This window comes from Neopelma chrysocephalum, unplaced genomic scaffold (assembly GCF_003984885.1).
Source record: "Neopelma chrysocephalum unplaced genomic scaffold, ASM398488v2 Primary Assembly neopelma1_116, whole genome shotgun sequence".
NCBI classification, from domain to species: Eukaryota; Metazoa; Chordata; class Aves; order Passeriformes; family Pipridae; genus Neopelma; species Neopelma chrysocephalum.
Window position 1 is genome coordinate 2843341 of NW_020897778.1, and position 13217 is coordinate 2856557.

Genomic DNA, 13217 nt, shown 5'->3' on the forward strand with positions numbered 1-13217 from the left:
CTAGATATTCACCCCCGCAAAGAAGAGATGAACTTAGCCCTGTCCCCAGGCACTAACTTTGCTGTGTGAGCTTTGACAAGTCATTTAAGGTCATCTGAATTCAGAGTGCACCCTCCCATTCACTCCAAAGCACTGCTGCCTTCCCAACCATGCTGTGTTTCCCAGAGAGCCTAAATCCTTCTTCCACACTCCTGCCTGTTTGACTTGAGGGTTCTCTGGGACAACACCTGTCTTCTCAGGAAGAACAACTGCTCCTGACACCAGAGGACTCCAGGTCAGAAGACAAGATGCCAAAATACACATAAATAACACTCAGAAGTAAGTTGGACAGAAGGTGGCTGTGCTTAATGATCAATAATTTATTTACAGCCATCAGTGTAAAAAAGCACAGGTTCCTGCAGGAGTCCTGCTCGACATAAATGGCCTGTTACAATGATGTGGAGCTGCAGATTTCAGACTGACAACTAGTTAAAGCTCTACATCCAGATGAACTCTCCAATCCTGCTCATGGCCTGAGAGGTCATTCCCAATCGTGACTCCCCTGCTCTTGCCAGTCTTCTCATTTCTTGGGTCACAGGGAATTTTCCGATAGGGAGGAGGGAAGCCTAAATACGACTGCTTCATGTCCCCATGTGCACAGTTATCTGTGTAAGCACCAAATGACTTTAAAAAGGCCTGAAACCTCTCTTCCAAGTGCAGTGAATTTTTTTTTTCAAAGGCAGAAGCCTCTGTAACAGACCCAAGAGCAGGATGGGTCACTGTGCACGGAGACACACACAGGCAGGGAAGCTGACCAAAACACATGCATGTAGGACCACCAAAGACGACCCTAATTAGACCACCCAGCCACTTTGTTGGCCCTATTTAGAGGAGCCAGGATCTCAGAGCATAAAACAGTGTCCTCGTGCGGGTTCCTTGGCCTGTGTTTTAGACCATCACGTATCTCCAGCGACTTCCTGCGACTGACCCTTACAATAAATCACCCTAGCCAGCCTCCCTCCTTCCTGGCAACATCCTGTTCCTCCCTCAAAAATCCTCCCACTCACAATTCCAAGGTTTGATATCAATCTTAAATAAATGCCTCTCTGGACCCTGCTGCATTCCCAAAGCCACCTTGTCTCCTGCCTCTCCAGGACGGCTGCAGTTCAGGAAGCACATGCAGAAGCCCCTCAGGCCTTGTTAATTTTACTTCCACCCTTGTGTCCTCTTTCTTTTCCCCATATTTTCTTACAGAGGGGGGAAGTTATCTTCAGGAGAATGTACATTGCCATACAACTGTGTGCTGTGACTTTTGAGAGGGAAAAATGATAGTCCAAAAGAGAGGCAGTGCTGCAATTTCCTATATGAAATATGGTGAGAAGAAAAATCCATGGGAGAGGTTCTGCTCCATTGCCTCCCTTGCTCTGGCTTCTCTCACTTCACAGTTTAGGCGAAGGAAAGCTCTGTCAGTACATCTACCCCTCAGAGTCCCTTCTTCAGCATCCAACAGACAGGGACCAGCTGTCTCCATCTGACCTTTCCAATTCCCACCCGAAGTCCTGCTTGAATTAGGGTATCCCAGTCAGGAAAGCACCAGCCTTCACTCCCCACATCACCACTGCAGAAAGCACAGGCACCTACAGCGAGTCAGCCAGCCCAGGGTCTCCCAGTCCCTTCCTTCAGATAAACAACTTGAACTAAGCAGGATGAATCCAGGTCCTGACATGAGTTATGTCTCTGAAGGCCCATGGAATAACTTGCAGTCAAAAGGAGCCACATTTACCCCTTGATCCAGCAATGTCACTGAAGACTGGTTCAGGTTGGACTTCGTTTAATTTTTACTCAGGAACTTTTTCCCCATGTATTTCATTATTTCATCACTTCTGTAACCTTTATGTTAATGAATATACTCCCCCACCCTCAAAATCTTATGCTTGGTGCCTTGCAGGCTACAATCCTTCCAAAGAATGGTATCACACAAATCAGTGAGATTTGCCTGCTTAAATGTCACATTTACAGGGTGATACTGGTGCTTACCTGCTTGCCTACTCTTTTTTTATCTTCCTCTGCTCTACCCTCATCTTTCCTTCCCTTTACAGAGTACCAAAATGCCCCCTGATCATCTAATCCCAGAGTTCATTTCCACGAGGATCTGTTTCTGGCTGGAGAAGAATTCCTTGAGTCTCCCCAGACCTGCATCTCTTTTTTTTTTTAAAAAATCTAAGTGTAACTAATTCATTAGCAATTCACTTGACAAGGAGCCAGCAAGCATCTTCAAGAGAAGCAGCAGCGAACGAGCAGATTTCCGAGTCGGAAGCAAAAAAAAAGCTGGAGAAGCAGCAAAGCAAAGAGGCTTTAGTCAGAAAAACGAAGTGGGGTGAATAAGATGGCATGGCAGGCTCCTAAAATGCCCTCGGAGTTTATAAAGTAATCTTATTCCTCGGCTGCCCTCCCTCCCCTTATCGTGGAGCTCGCTCAGGCATGTCACTGACATATGTACTTAGCAGCAGTTATTGTCAGTGGCACAGAAATAAATGGCAGGTATCAAAGAATCAAGGTCGTCAACTCGCCATGAATATTTCAGGGGAAAAAGCAACGTGAAAAGCTTGAGTGTCCCAGCCTCTCAGATTCCCAACAGAAGGGATAAAACACAACCCACACACACACAGACACACAGAGCTGGCTCGGCCATCACAAGCACGTAGCTCATTTCAAGGCGATCCCACATATGTTACGAGACAATCTGTCACGCTTTAAAAATATACAAATATATATTAGATATCTCCTCCTGTGTAATGTGCAAACTCTAAGCAGCTGGCAAGAGGGCAGTGGTGATTTAATGCAAGAAAACTGTGCTTTGCTGAAGGGGCTGGGGACTGGGGAGCTCGGGCTGTAACGAGAAGCCTCTTTGACAAAGGCGCAGAGTGGCATCTTTTCACACAATTATATGTGGGTCACATTAACCTCTGCTGGGCAGGATTCCCCTGAGCTGCCTCTGTCTGCGTGTCTCTGTGAAGAAATCAAAGCAGAGATTCCTCTCTCCTTATCTTTCTTTTTTTTTATTTCACAGTACTGGGTGATTCAGTGAAAGGCTCGAGAGGAAAAAAGGGGTTCCCAGCTCGTCACACACTGAACTCCGGAGCAAACTCCACATTCAGGGCCCAGCAGTCCCATTAATGAGAGATGTTAATCACTGGAGAGATCTGAGATTTCAAGCTGAGTCAGTGCACCATAATATTACATGTATATTGCTATTTATAGCCAAAGAGACTTTGCTAAGTTTCCCTTTCCACAAGTGTGCCATGGAAACTATTTGAATTTTGCTCTGTGTGTGAAGGGACAGATGGGCAGAAGGCAGGCCCACATTTTTTTCACAAGCTTTGGAGGTACAGATTTTCTCCTGTCAAGTACAACTCGAATTTATAAAGGGAAATTTCATCAAAACCCTCGTAATTTATTAAATAAAGCAAAAAGTTCTTTACCAAATCATTTGGGTATTCCACTGTTCTGGGTTGGCTTGTTTTTTTTCCCATGTTTGCAGGGAGTTTAATTATCAGACAATTCCATTTCTGGGAGCAGGGTGGCAAACTTGCAATGAGATAAATTTCCCACTTTTAGTATCTTGAAAGTCTGGTATTCATAGATTTTTTTTTGGTTTTCCAGGCACATCACCACACTCTTCGTGGTACCTCTGGACTCAGCTGGTTTGATGTGGTCTATAACAAATGAACTTTATGTCCCATGGCAAACTGGATTTAAATGACAAGATCTTCTAAATTTGAGAAAGTCACCGTGGAAACCCTGCTTTCATTTGTATTAAAAGGGGCTCTTTCTCAAGGAACTAAATTCTGGAAATGAAGGAAACATTCCTTGCAGTGACAACTGATACTTACACTGTCATTCAACTCCAATCATTGTGCTCATTCACACATTTGCAGTCCCAGTGGGCTGCAGGGTTTGGAACTTGCAGAACACAGTAGCTGGAAAACCTTTGAAGGCGGCTGGAGACTGGGAGATAAGGACACAAATGGGAAGTGTCTGCCAAGACACCTAAAAGCAAAGATTAAACCCAACGGTTTTAAAGGTATTTGAGCATTTTTCACATGGTGAGATCAGTTCCAGATCATGGGCTGATATTAAAGTACACTGGGGCATTCCCAGAACCAGTAATTGCTGCTCACCTTTCACCCTCTGCTGCTCATTTCCCCTCCATGCCAAAGTGCTCTTTCCACTCGTTTGTGCCAGGAAAACTCCGTGTGACCAGGAGCTGAACCAGACAGAGGAACTTTCCTGCTTTAAACAAACAAACAAACAAACAAACAAAGAAAAAACCAAACATGTGAAACCTCTTTTTTTCCCCTTTTTCCAAGCCGGATGGCTCCTCCCATTTGGTTCCTAACCACAGGAGTAGCTGTGCCAGCAGAGCAGCAGGAACAAGAGGCCAGGAGACAACAGTGTCTTAAACCAATGTTACCACCAAGCAATTTGTAATATCAAACCACAGGCTAAATCTCAACTAAAAGCTTTTCGGGTTCAGAGTGAACACCTCTATTAAGATGAATTAAGCAATTCACAGTGTTCAGAGCTGCACTTTCAAATGCAGTTTAAATCTTTGTTTTCAACACTCACGCTTTTGTACCGAAAATGGCCTGATAGAAACCAGCTAGGAAACCCATTAATTCCAGGTTTCTGTAGAAGAGGGGTTTGTGTATATTTTGTTTAATACAAAAGCCTATCTCTGCACTTGCAGTCACTGCCACTGTGACTCCATTGCATGCAGAGACACCAGAACTACCTTAAAATTCACTAGTGCAGGTCCTGATAACCATCTAGTCTCAACAGCACAGGCTCAGCATGGACTAATTTGTCCTGACAAGATTATTTGCAAATTAGGTGAGGAGGTCAGACAGCTGCCCTATAACCACATAAAAGTGTAGCAAACACTGGCTCCAAGTTCATACCCTACCTAATTTTTATGTGTTTTTCACAGGGCATTCACTTCATGTGCCCCCTCAGCACCAGGTTTTACCCATTCTTAGGCCCAGTTTCAGGCAAGAATGTGTTGAAATCCCTTGTTCAGGCTGGATTGCAGGTGTGTGCCCACCTTAGCCAGCTGAAAGGTGTGAAATAGAGTCTTCCCTCAGCTGGGGAGACTCCAGTGGTGGTGAGGCAGACACTGGATCACTGGAATTCAACACATGTAAAACCACCACAGGGGATGGGAGCAGGTTTTGCCTTGAATTAACAGAAAGAGTGTTTTCTAGTGGTTTATACCCAGTATGCCTGTGCTGGATGTAAGAGCCTTCCCCATCTGGAGGGCTAAACATCAGATGATGTTATTATGAGAACAGTTTTGGATCACAATCACAGCATCCTCCTCCATTAAGCTGTGCAAAGGGCCTGTCTCTGTGCTGTCACATGGAGGAATGAGCTGCCTGTCAGTGGAATGAGCAGAGTATGAGGGATTTCCCACGCAAGGGGATCCAAACCCCATGGACTCACATGAACCCGTTCCAGATGTCTCCTCTGTTTGTCCTGACACGTGGCACGAGCATTGCCCAAACGACAGGAGGAGCTGGAGGAGGCTTCACACTTGTCTTTAATTCTCCTTTTTTTTTTCATAGTCTATTTGGAAAACACATTGCTGGAGTTTATCTCCTTCTCCGTGTTTTTGGAATCCGGGAAGCACTGACAGAAGGAAGGATGGGCCGTTGCACACCCTGTGAAAAACAAGGCACCGAAAAATAATGACCCACACAAATAAGAAACTAAATCAAAGCTGTGGAAAAAGCTTTTTTTCACCGCTTTAGGAACAAGGCTTTCTTATAACTTTGTCAAAAATTTTGGTTTTGAGAGTTTCAAAAGGATGTGGGGAAAGGAAAGGTGGTAGGATTCCTGAGAACACCTCATGACCTCCCCCCATCTCATGTGTCTAACCTGAACCCCAAACTCATTGCTCTGGTGTTAAAATGCCTTGGGGATGGGGCAGTGCCTCAGGCAGGCAGGAGCCATTTATGACAAAATTATTTGTGACCTTTAGAGCAATTCTAAAAGCTTCTTAGGCAAAGGGCTGAATGGGTTTTTGTCTGAGCAAATCTGATGTATAAAGGGGGAGCCCCATCAGCAGGTGACACAACCCAGATGCCACAGTGACTTGACACTGACTTTACAGCACTCTGGAGAGAGGAAGCAACTTCCCCTTGATCAGGCAACACCCAGGACCTCTCCTGCATCACTGAACACTCCAAAATGCCCCATCCTGCTTACTCCCCCCAGACAAAATGAAATGTTGTCCCCTAGGCATCATTCATCAAAGCCAGGTCCCGTAATTAATAGCACCATTTGTTCAGGGGATTTCAACAGGTACTGAAATCCAAAGCATCAAAGCATGGACAGCCTCATCCTGGTCTGGCAGATATAAATATGCCAGGAAGGCTTCACGTGACTCAGGAATCATTGTCCCTTTCAAAAAAAGGGGTTTAAAGGTCTTTCAGAGCACTCAGCTCCAGCAGGGATGACCCTAAGAAAACAGTGTTACACGAGGGGACCTCATGTCACCTCATGTAAGGGGTTTTGGTCTTTTTGAGCAAGATTTTGGGCTGGAATTGTCTTCACAGAAGTGGGAACAGCCGCAATTACAACAAACGCCAGAACTCTGAACGTGCAACAAACCTGGAGCAGAGAGGTACAACACAGCCTTTTCCTTTGGCAACACCTCCCACCACAGCAGCAGGAACCAGGGAGTGGGTGTTTTGAAAAGGTTGCTGCCCACCTCAGAAATTCAGCCCAGACTTCACCAAGCCAGCGACACAGGACCGAGCTGGAAACCCTTTCTCCCCCCGCTGCAGCCAGGAGGGCTCAGCCCAGCACGAGATCTCAGCCTCCCGCTTAAAACTCATCAGCTCCCCGGCAACAGTTTTTTTGGGGCCCGTGGTTTTTCGGTGGAATTCAGAGAACAAAACCTTGGTTCATTACATCATGGCTCCAGTAATGTCTAGGAACGTTTCACATTTGATAAAATCTCCCCAGATTACCTTCTGAGAGCCTTGCGGTCGGGTCGCAGGGCTGGGAACGCAGGAATGATGTAAGTAACCACAGAATAGCTCATAGATCAGCTCCTCACAGGGAAACTTGGGAGAGGCATCACTCCTCCTGCAAGGGAATGGTGCAATTAGCTGAAGTCCAGGAGCTGCTATGCCTATGGAGGGATAGGAAGAATGGCCTGGAGTTAACACGTGCTCAGGCTCACTTTGCGGGAATTCTGGGCCCGAGGTTTGCCCCTCTTTATCCATCCCTCGGTGTCACAGTTCCCTCTGGGCATATTATCCCACCTCCTGCCTGTGTGGTTTGGAATCTCTCTGGGGAAAGAAGGTGAAAGGCCTGTGGGTTTGGATGGTGTGAGACATTGTTCTCTGTCCTGGTTCTTTAAATGGAGGGGAACCTCCTTGAAGTGGGGACTCACACCTGGAGCTTGGCTGTAGGGGTGTCAGAGAAGATGGGCAGGGGGCATCCCTTCCAAATCTCCACAAATATTACCTCTGATATAAATAAATATAATATGATATAATACAACAACAACAACAACAATAATAATAATATAGATAAAAATGGCAAAACACAGCAAAAACTGCCAAGCTACTCAGGGAGAACCTGAGGTAAACTTTCCCAAGAAATCATTAGTTTAAAAGGAATCTGTTTCATCCTTGTACCTTCTGCCTTCAGGAGACAAACACTTAATTTTGCAATCTATTACTAACTGGCTAAGCCCTGTGCTTTGGTGGAGCACTGTATTGCACTGTATTCTGCCTCTCAGAGACACGGTGGGAACCTCAAATCTTCACGTAAAGCTGTACAGGCAAAATTTGTGTATTTAACAATGCAAGGATGGGCAGGAGGCAACCTTAAAATCCTCACCTCAGGTGACTTCTCCCATGTCACTCCAGTCAAAGACAAACTGAGACACAATAACCAAGAATTCTGATTCCCAGACTGTACTTATAACCACTCATTCATGCTGCTTCTCATCAGAGCAATGTCACCATGAGACTTTTATTCAGCTGAGAGAGCAGAAGTGACAGCAGCTCTTTGTTGGGATTGGCCCCTGAGCTTCCCTTGTCACACCATAATTAGCTGATTGTTTTAGTGTAATTTGGGTGTTTCATTTGCAAACATGTTTGGATGGTTAATTCAAAGATAAAGCCCCAAAAGCAGAGAATACAACAGTGTTATAAGCTCTAAGAATAAAATGCTTCTCTTAACTAGGTGGCTCATCTCTTTTACTTGCTTTCTGCTCCAGGCTTAACCAAAGTCTTTATTTTTCAGTCTCAAAACTCAAAAGGAGCTGGAGCCTTTGTTCTAAGCACAAGAGCCAAGGACAGCACCTGGCTCAAAGAGCTGACTGCCCAAACCAGGCAACAGGTAAGAAACAAAATCAATATTAACACCACCTCCTCCTCCTCCTCCTTATAAACCAGGAGATGAACCATGAGGAGGTGACATGACCTGCCTGGGATCATTTCAGCTGGAACAGAACTCACAGGCTGGGTAATGGCTCGACCAGAAGACCACCCTTCCTCCTGACCAGGAGCTGGAGGTCTGGACACAAGTAGCCTGGCAAAGGAAGGATTACATGGTTCATATAGCTGATAGATACCCCAAGGCTTTGCCCAAACTACCTCCCCCTCCATGCCCTGGCACAGGACCTTTGCCAAAGCAGCTGAACACAAACGCCCCAGCCCGGTGTTGTTCCCAGCAGCCCATCTGCAGGCTTTGGCACTGAATTCCTGGTCGGTGCCTCCCTTTAGAACTGGAATCCAATTTACAAAGCCTTTAATTTTAAACTTTCTCATCACCGACTTAATAAAAGTAAATGACAGGTAATGGTCCCAGAAGCCAGGAACCATTAGGTCTTTCTCAACACTAATAAGGGCTGATCAGACGCTTGTGCGCTCCTTTTCCAGCTCACGGAAACCCAGGTCCCCAAGGACCCTGCAGCCGGGGGGAGAAACAGGAAACCAACCCTCTCACAGGCAAGGCAAAAAGGGAGAGAAAAGGGAGGGGAAAAAAAAAAGACATAAACCCATGTCAATGTGGACACTTAAAACTGGGAACGGGCAGTGGGACAGCTGTGGATAACGCCCGCGCTCCGCTCCGGGTTCATCTGGGGCCCACGTGCTCGCTCCATTTCCCCAGCAGGGCACTGGGGGCTCTCTGAGGCGCTACAGGCACCGTGGCTGCACAGAGCCATGCAGCAAACCGGCTCTGATTTCTGCCCAAAGGCATCAGTGTCACACCGGTTGGGATGTCAGCTCGGCAGAACGTCAAGGCGGCAGTCACGGTGTGCTGTCACAAAGAGAAATAGATATCATTTCAAACACACAGCTCTGCACAGAGGAGGGAGAGGCAGGGAAGAGAATCCCATAATGCACTTTTTTTTGGGGGGGGGAGAGAGGGACAAGGAGGCTTAACTCTGCTTTGGCCATTCCAGAGGAGGCAGCAGTAGAGGACAGTCCTTATCTTCACAGCTAATGTGTCACCAGGCTGGGAGGGCAGGTGGGTACTCCAGAATGGACCCAGTCCTCATCTCTTCTATACACTTTTGCTTAGAAAAAAAGCATCTGGAATCAGCCTCCTAAGACTATTTCCTGATTTAAGGAGTTCCTTGGCCAGCACAAAGCTTTAGTCTTCACCCCTAGCACACAGGAGAATGATGGTAACAAACAGGGCTTTGGTGTTTTTTTGTCCTCCTCAAGTTACATCTCCACACTTCAGTGATAAAGGAGACTTCAAGCCCAACCTCATTCCTAGTCCAACTGTCTTAGTGAAAACCAGGCCTTACAGTCTTCACATCCCAGATCTAAGGCGATCCTGTCTCTATATACTGCAGGACACCCTTTCCCAGAGAAGGGGGGCTGTTACACTCAGATCTTCCCCCACTACAGAAGCCACCGAGGTGACTCAGGCATTACCTGAAGACACTCCACCTCATCTGCCTCATACCCAGGTGACAGAAAGCAACTGTGGTGCTGTCAAGAGTGGAAAACACAAGCATCAGACTCTCCTTTTCCACTAGAAAAGAAGGACCATGTTGGGGCAGCTCCTCATTGCTTCCTTTTCTTTTTGTCAGTATTGTCTGGCTTCTGCTTTTGTTTCACTGCTGTTCAGGGTGGCATTACACCTGCTGTGACTTCTCCTTTCCAGACCACACTCATTCCACACTGATTTTCTATCTTTCCATTTGCCATCCAGTGCACCCTGACAGAGGGAAAAAGAGAAGAGAGGTAAAAGAGAGAGCTGGAGGGGAAAGAGAGAGGATTCTCCCCTCAGTTCTGCTGGTTTGAACAGATACAGTTTCATGAAATACCTGCCAAGAGTCCTGCCCACAACAAACAGTGGCAGTACCACAATATTCCCAGTATCTTCACCTCGGTTTAGGTGACCACATGTCTGTATTTTCAAAGAAACACTTTTCAAGTAACACCTCTAAGTGTCACAAAAATGCCATCCAAGAGCATAGGTATGTTACCAAAAGGAAAGGGGATGGAGTTAATTTTTGAGAGAAACTTGATATTTCCAAGAGCTAATTATTCCTTGTTCCCTGTAGATCATTCACTCTCTGCCCAGGTGCACAGAGGGAACAGCACCAAGGAGTTTCAGGCTTCATCTCTGAGGGCATCTTCATGGAAGGCTGGGAGACAACACAGCAAGTTTATCTTGTTACTCCACCACTGGTGTCTGTGCAGCATTTTTGATATGCAGAGTCTGTATCACAGAAAGCCCTGGAGCCTGTTGCAATATAATTAATGTGATAGGAAATCTTGTACTGGAGCACAGCCAGGATTTTCATCACACTCAAGCCTCACTCAGTAACCACTGGACTTTCCATTCCTCCCTCAGCCACCCACCTTATTTGTCTTTGCTTCCCAATTCCTCTGAAGCACCTTTTAAACCCTATTGACATGATTGTTAGCTATGGTAGCAGGCAGGAGCTAGGAAGGACTCTGTCTGGAGCAAATTCCTTGCCTGCTGGCTCGTCTCTAGCCTAAATCAAGGCTCTCTTATCCCTGCATGTGACACCAGCTCATATAGCCTTGAAACCTCGCACTTCCCTATTCCCTTCAGACGTTTTTGTACTTAAAGTGGTTCCTCCTTCTTCACTCCTGTTCTTTTCCTCCCAAGTCTGGCTTTCCAAACAAAATTCTTCCAGCTTTTCTGAACGGTGAGAAATCTCCCCGGACCCTTCATTCTCCTGGTTATGCTCTGCCCCGCACTCTGGATGTCTTTCTGATAATAAGGTGCATACACTCTATATTACAGCTGTAGAAAGAAGTGGGATTTATACATGTGGCCTCTCCCAAGTGCAACACACAGGCCTGGATCCTCTCCCAACATCTGCTCCTAGTCTGCACAAAGGGAACGAAAGATGCTGCAAGGTTTGTAGCTTGTGTAAGAAAGATCTCACGAAGAATTGCAACAGCACAGTCCTGACCCTTGGGAAATGGGTATGGACAGCCTCTTGGAACGAGGTGCAGCCTCTACAGGGATGTTTCTTCTTGTAACACAGGCTTTTTCACCCCACTCTTTACTGGTAAATAGCAAATAGCATTTGTATTGCTTCTTACTACATCACAGTGTTGGACAGATGAAAATACCTGTAGCCTATAACAGAGAAGTTTGTGCCACATCCATTACAATAAACTGAGAGCAGAGTGAAGAAGAGAATCTGATGTCTTGGTGTTTGGGGTTACACATTTGCTGAATGAACATCTGAATATTTTCTTATTCTTTTAAAAAATAGGAACTATTTTTGCACTATGTCACCCATGGGTTACACTGAGCCATCACCCCAAGCCAATGGTGTTGGTTCACTTCATCCAAAATCCTCTCCATAGGGAAATGTCAGCAAGGCCTTGTTGGTAGTTTTGGTTTAACCCAGCTCTGAAGGGACCCACAGCTTTGTCCTCATGGGATTTCAATGCTTCAGACTCTCCCAGGATTCCAGGTTGTTGGAGCAGTATCTGTGGTTGGACCTGCATGAACAGTCCCAGCAAAAACCTCACAAACAGTAAATTTGAGATGTCTGAGGTGCACTGGAATTCCTGGGTGGGAAGACAGCAATCCTCACCTCCAACATGACCGTGCAGGAGCAAACCCAAGGTCAGCAGGACTTTGTTCATAAATATTATTGATCTTTAAAGCAACCATTTCTCAGCCAACCTTCAGGTTGGGCATTTCACCTGTCGTGGAAAACACTGATCAAAAAAGGTGTTTCTGTCTTGAATGGAGAAGACCTGAGTTGCTCTCTTATTCTGCCACCACCTCTTTTTTAGACTCAGGGCAAATTATTCCATTTCCAGGCCTCAGCTCCCCACCTGCAAAAGGGACACAGCAGGCACCAACCTCCTTCTCCCCCTCTCCCCATCCACTGTGTTGTTAATTCAAGCATCTCACAGGCTGAACTAGCTCAGACCCAGTGCAATGACTTCAGCTGGGGCCTTACAGGAGGGCCAAATTATAAATAGTAAGAGAGGAGCTGTTTGTCCCAACAAATTGAAAACAAAAGACGAGATTTGGATGTGATTTGGATGAATACATTATAACTCTCACCCTCCATGCCATGACTTCAGGGAACTGTGCAGCACATGCACAGCACAGCTGGCTTTGGGGATGGGAAGCCTGGCCCTGAGAGGAGCAGCTTTGCAGGGAATCTTAGCAGCAGGATCTCACTGGTTGTTACAAGCTGTGATCTCCTCTCAGACTATTATTTTATTAAGGAATAGCACATCTCTTAGCAATCCCCCTTCCTGTTCTCCTCCCGTGACTTTCCTTCTTGAGCTCCCAGGGCTGTTTAATAAGGCAGAGCTTTCAAAGGAGCAGAAGCAAGGCCAGATGCTCCAGCCAAACAGAGCTTGGAAGAGAAGAAAATTTGGGATGCATGTGTCCCTATGAAACAGGTCTAACTGTGGATGTTGAGGTGCACAGTCTAAGGCAAGGCCAGGGGTCTGGGCTGCTCTCTGACACAGAGCTGCCCACTCACAGCCACCACAGACACTTATCCCTTCCACTGGTCTTTTCAAGCCACACAACACTGTCATTGTTCAGATGGCAACTTCACAGCAGAGGCGACCGTCACATCCCTCAGCTGGAATTGGCTGCAGTTCAGGTTTCAAAGCCCAGAGCAAGGTTTTTTTTTTCCCGCTGCAGCTTTTCTTCTGGGAGCAGGCTGACAAGCTGAATGG

General features: G+C 46.3%; 1 long non-coding RNA gene across 1 annotated transcript in view; it reads right to left on the reverse strand.

Moving 5' to 3' along the window:
* LOC113974081 overlaps nucleotides 1-13217 on the reverse strand; it is a 29550-nt gene that overhangs the window by 578 nt on the left and 15755 nt on the right. The window contains exons 6-9 of the long non-coding RNA XR_003536440.1: nucleotides 8482-9321; nucleotides 7014-7177; nucleotides 5482-5699; nucleotides 4161-4269 (exon numbers count right to left, since the gene is read on the reverse strand). This is a non-coding gene — a long non-coding RNA (uncharacterized LOC113974081). The remainder of the gene's footprint in view (nucleotides 1-4160; nucleotides 4270-5481; nucleotides 5700-7013; nucleotides 7178-8481; nucleotides 9322-13217) is intronic.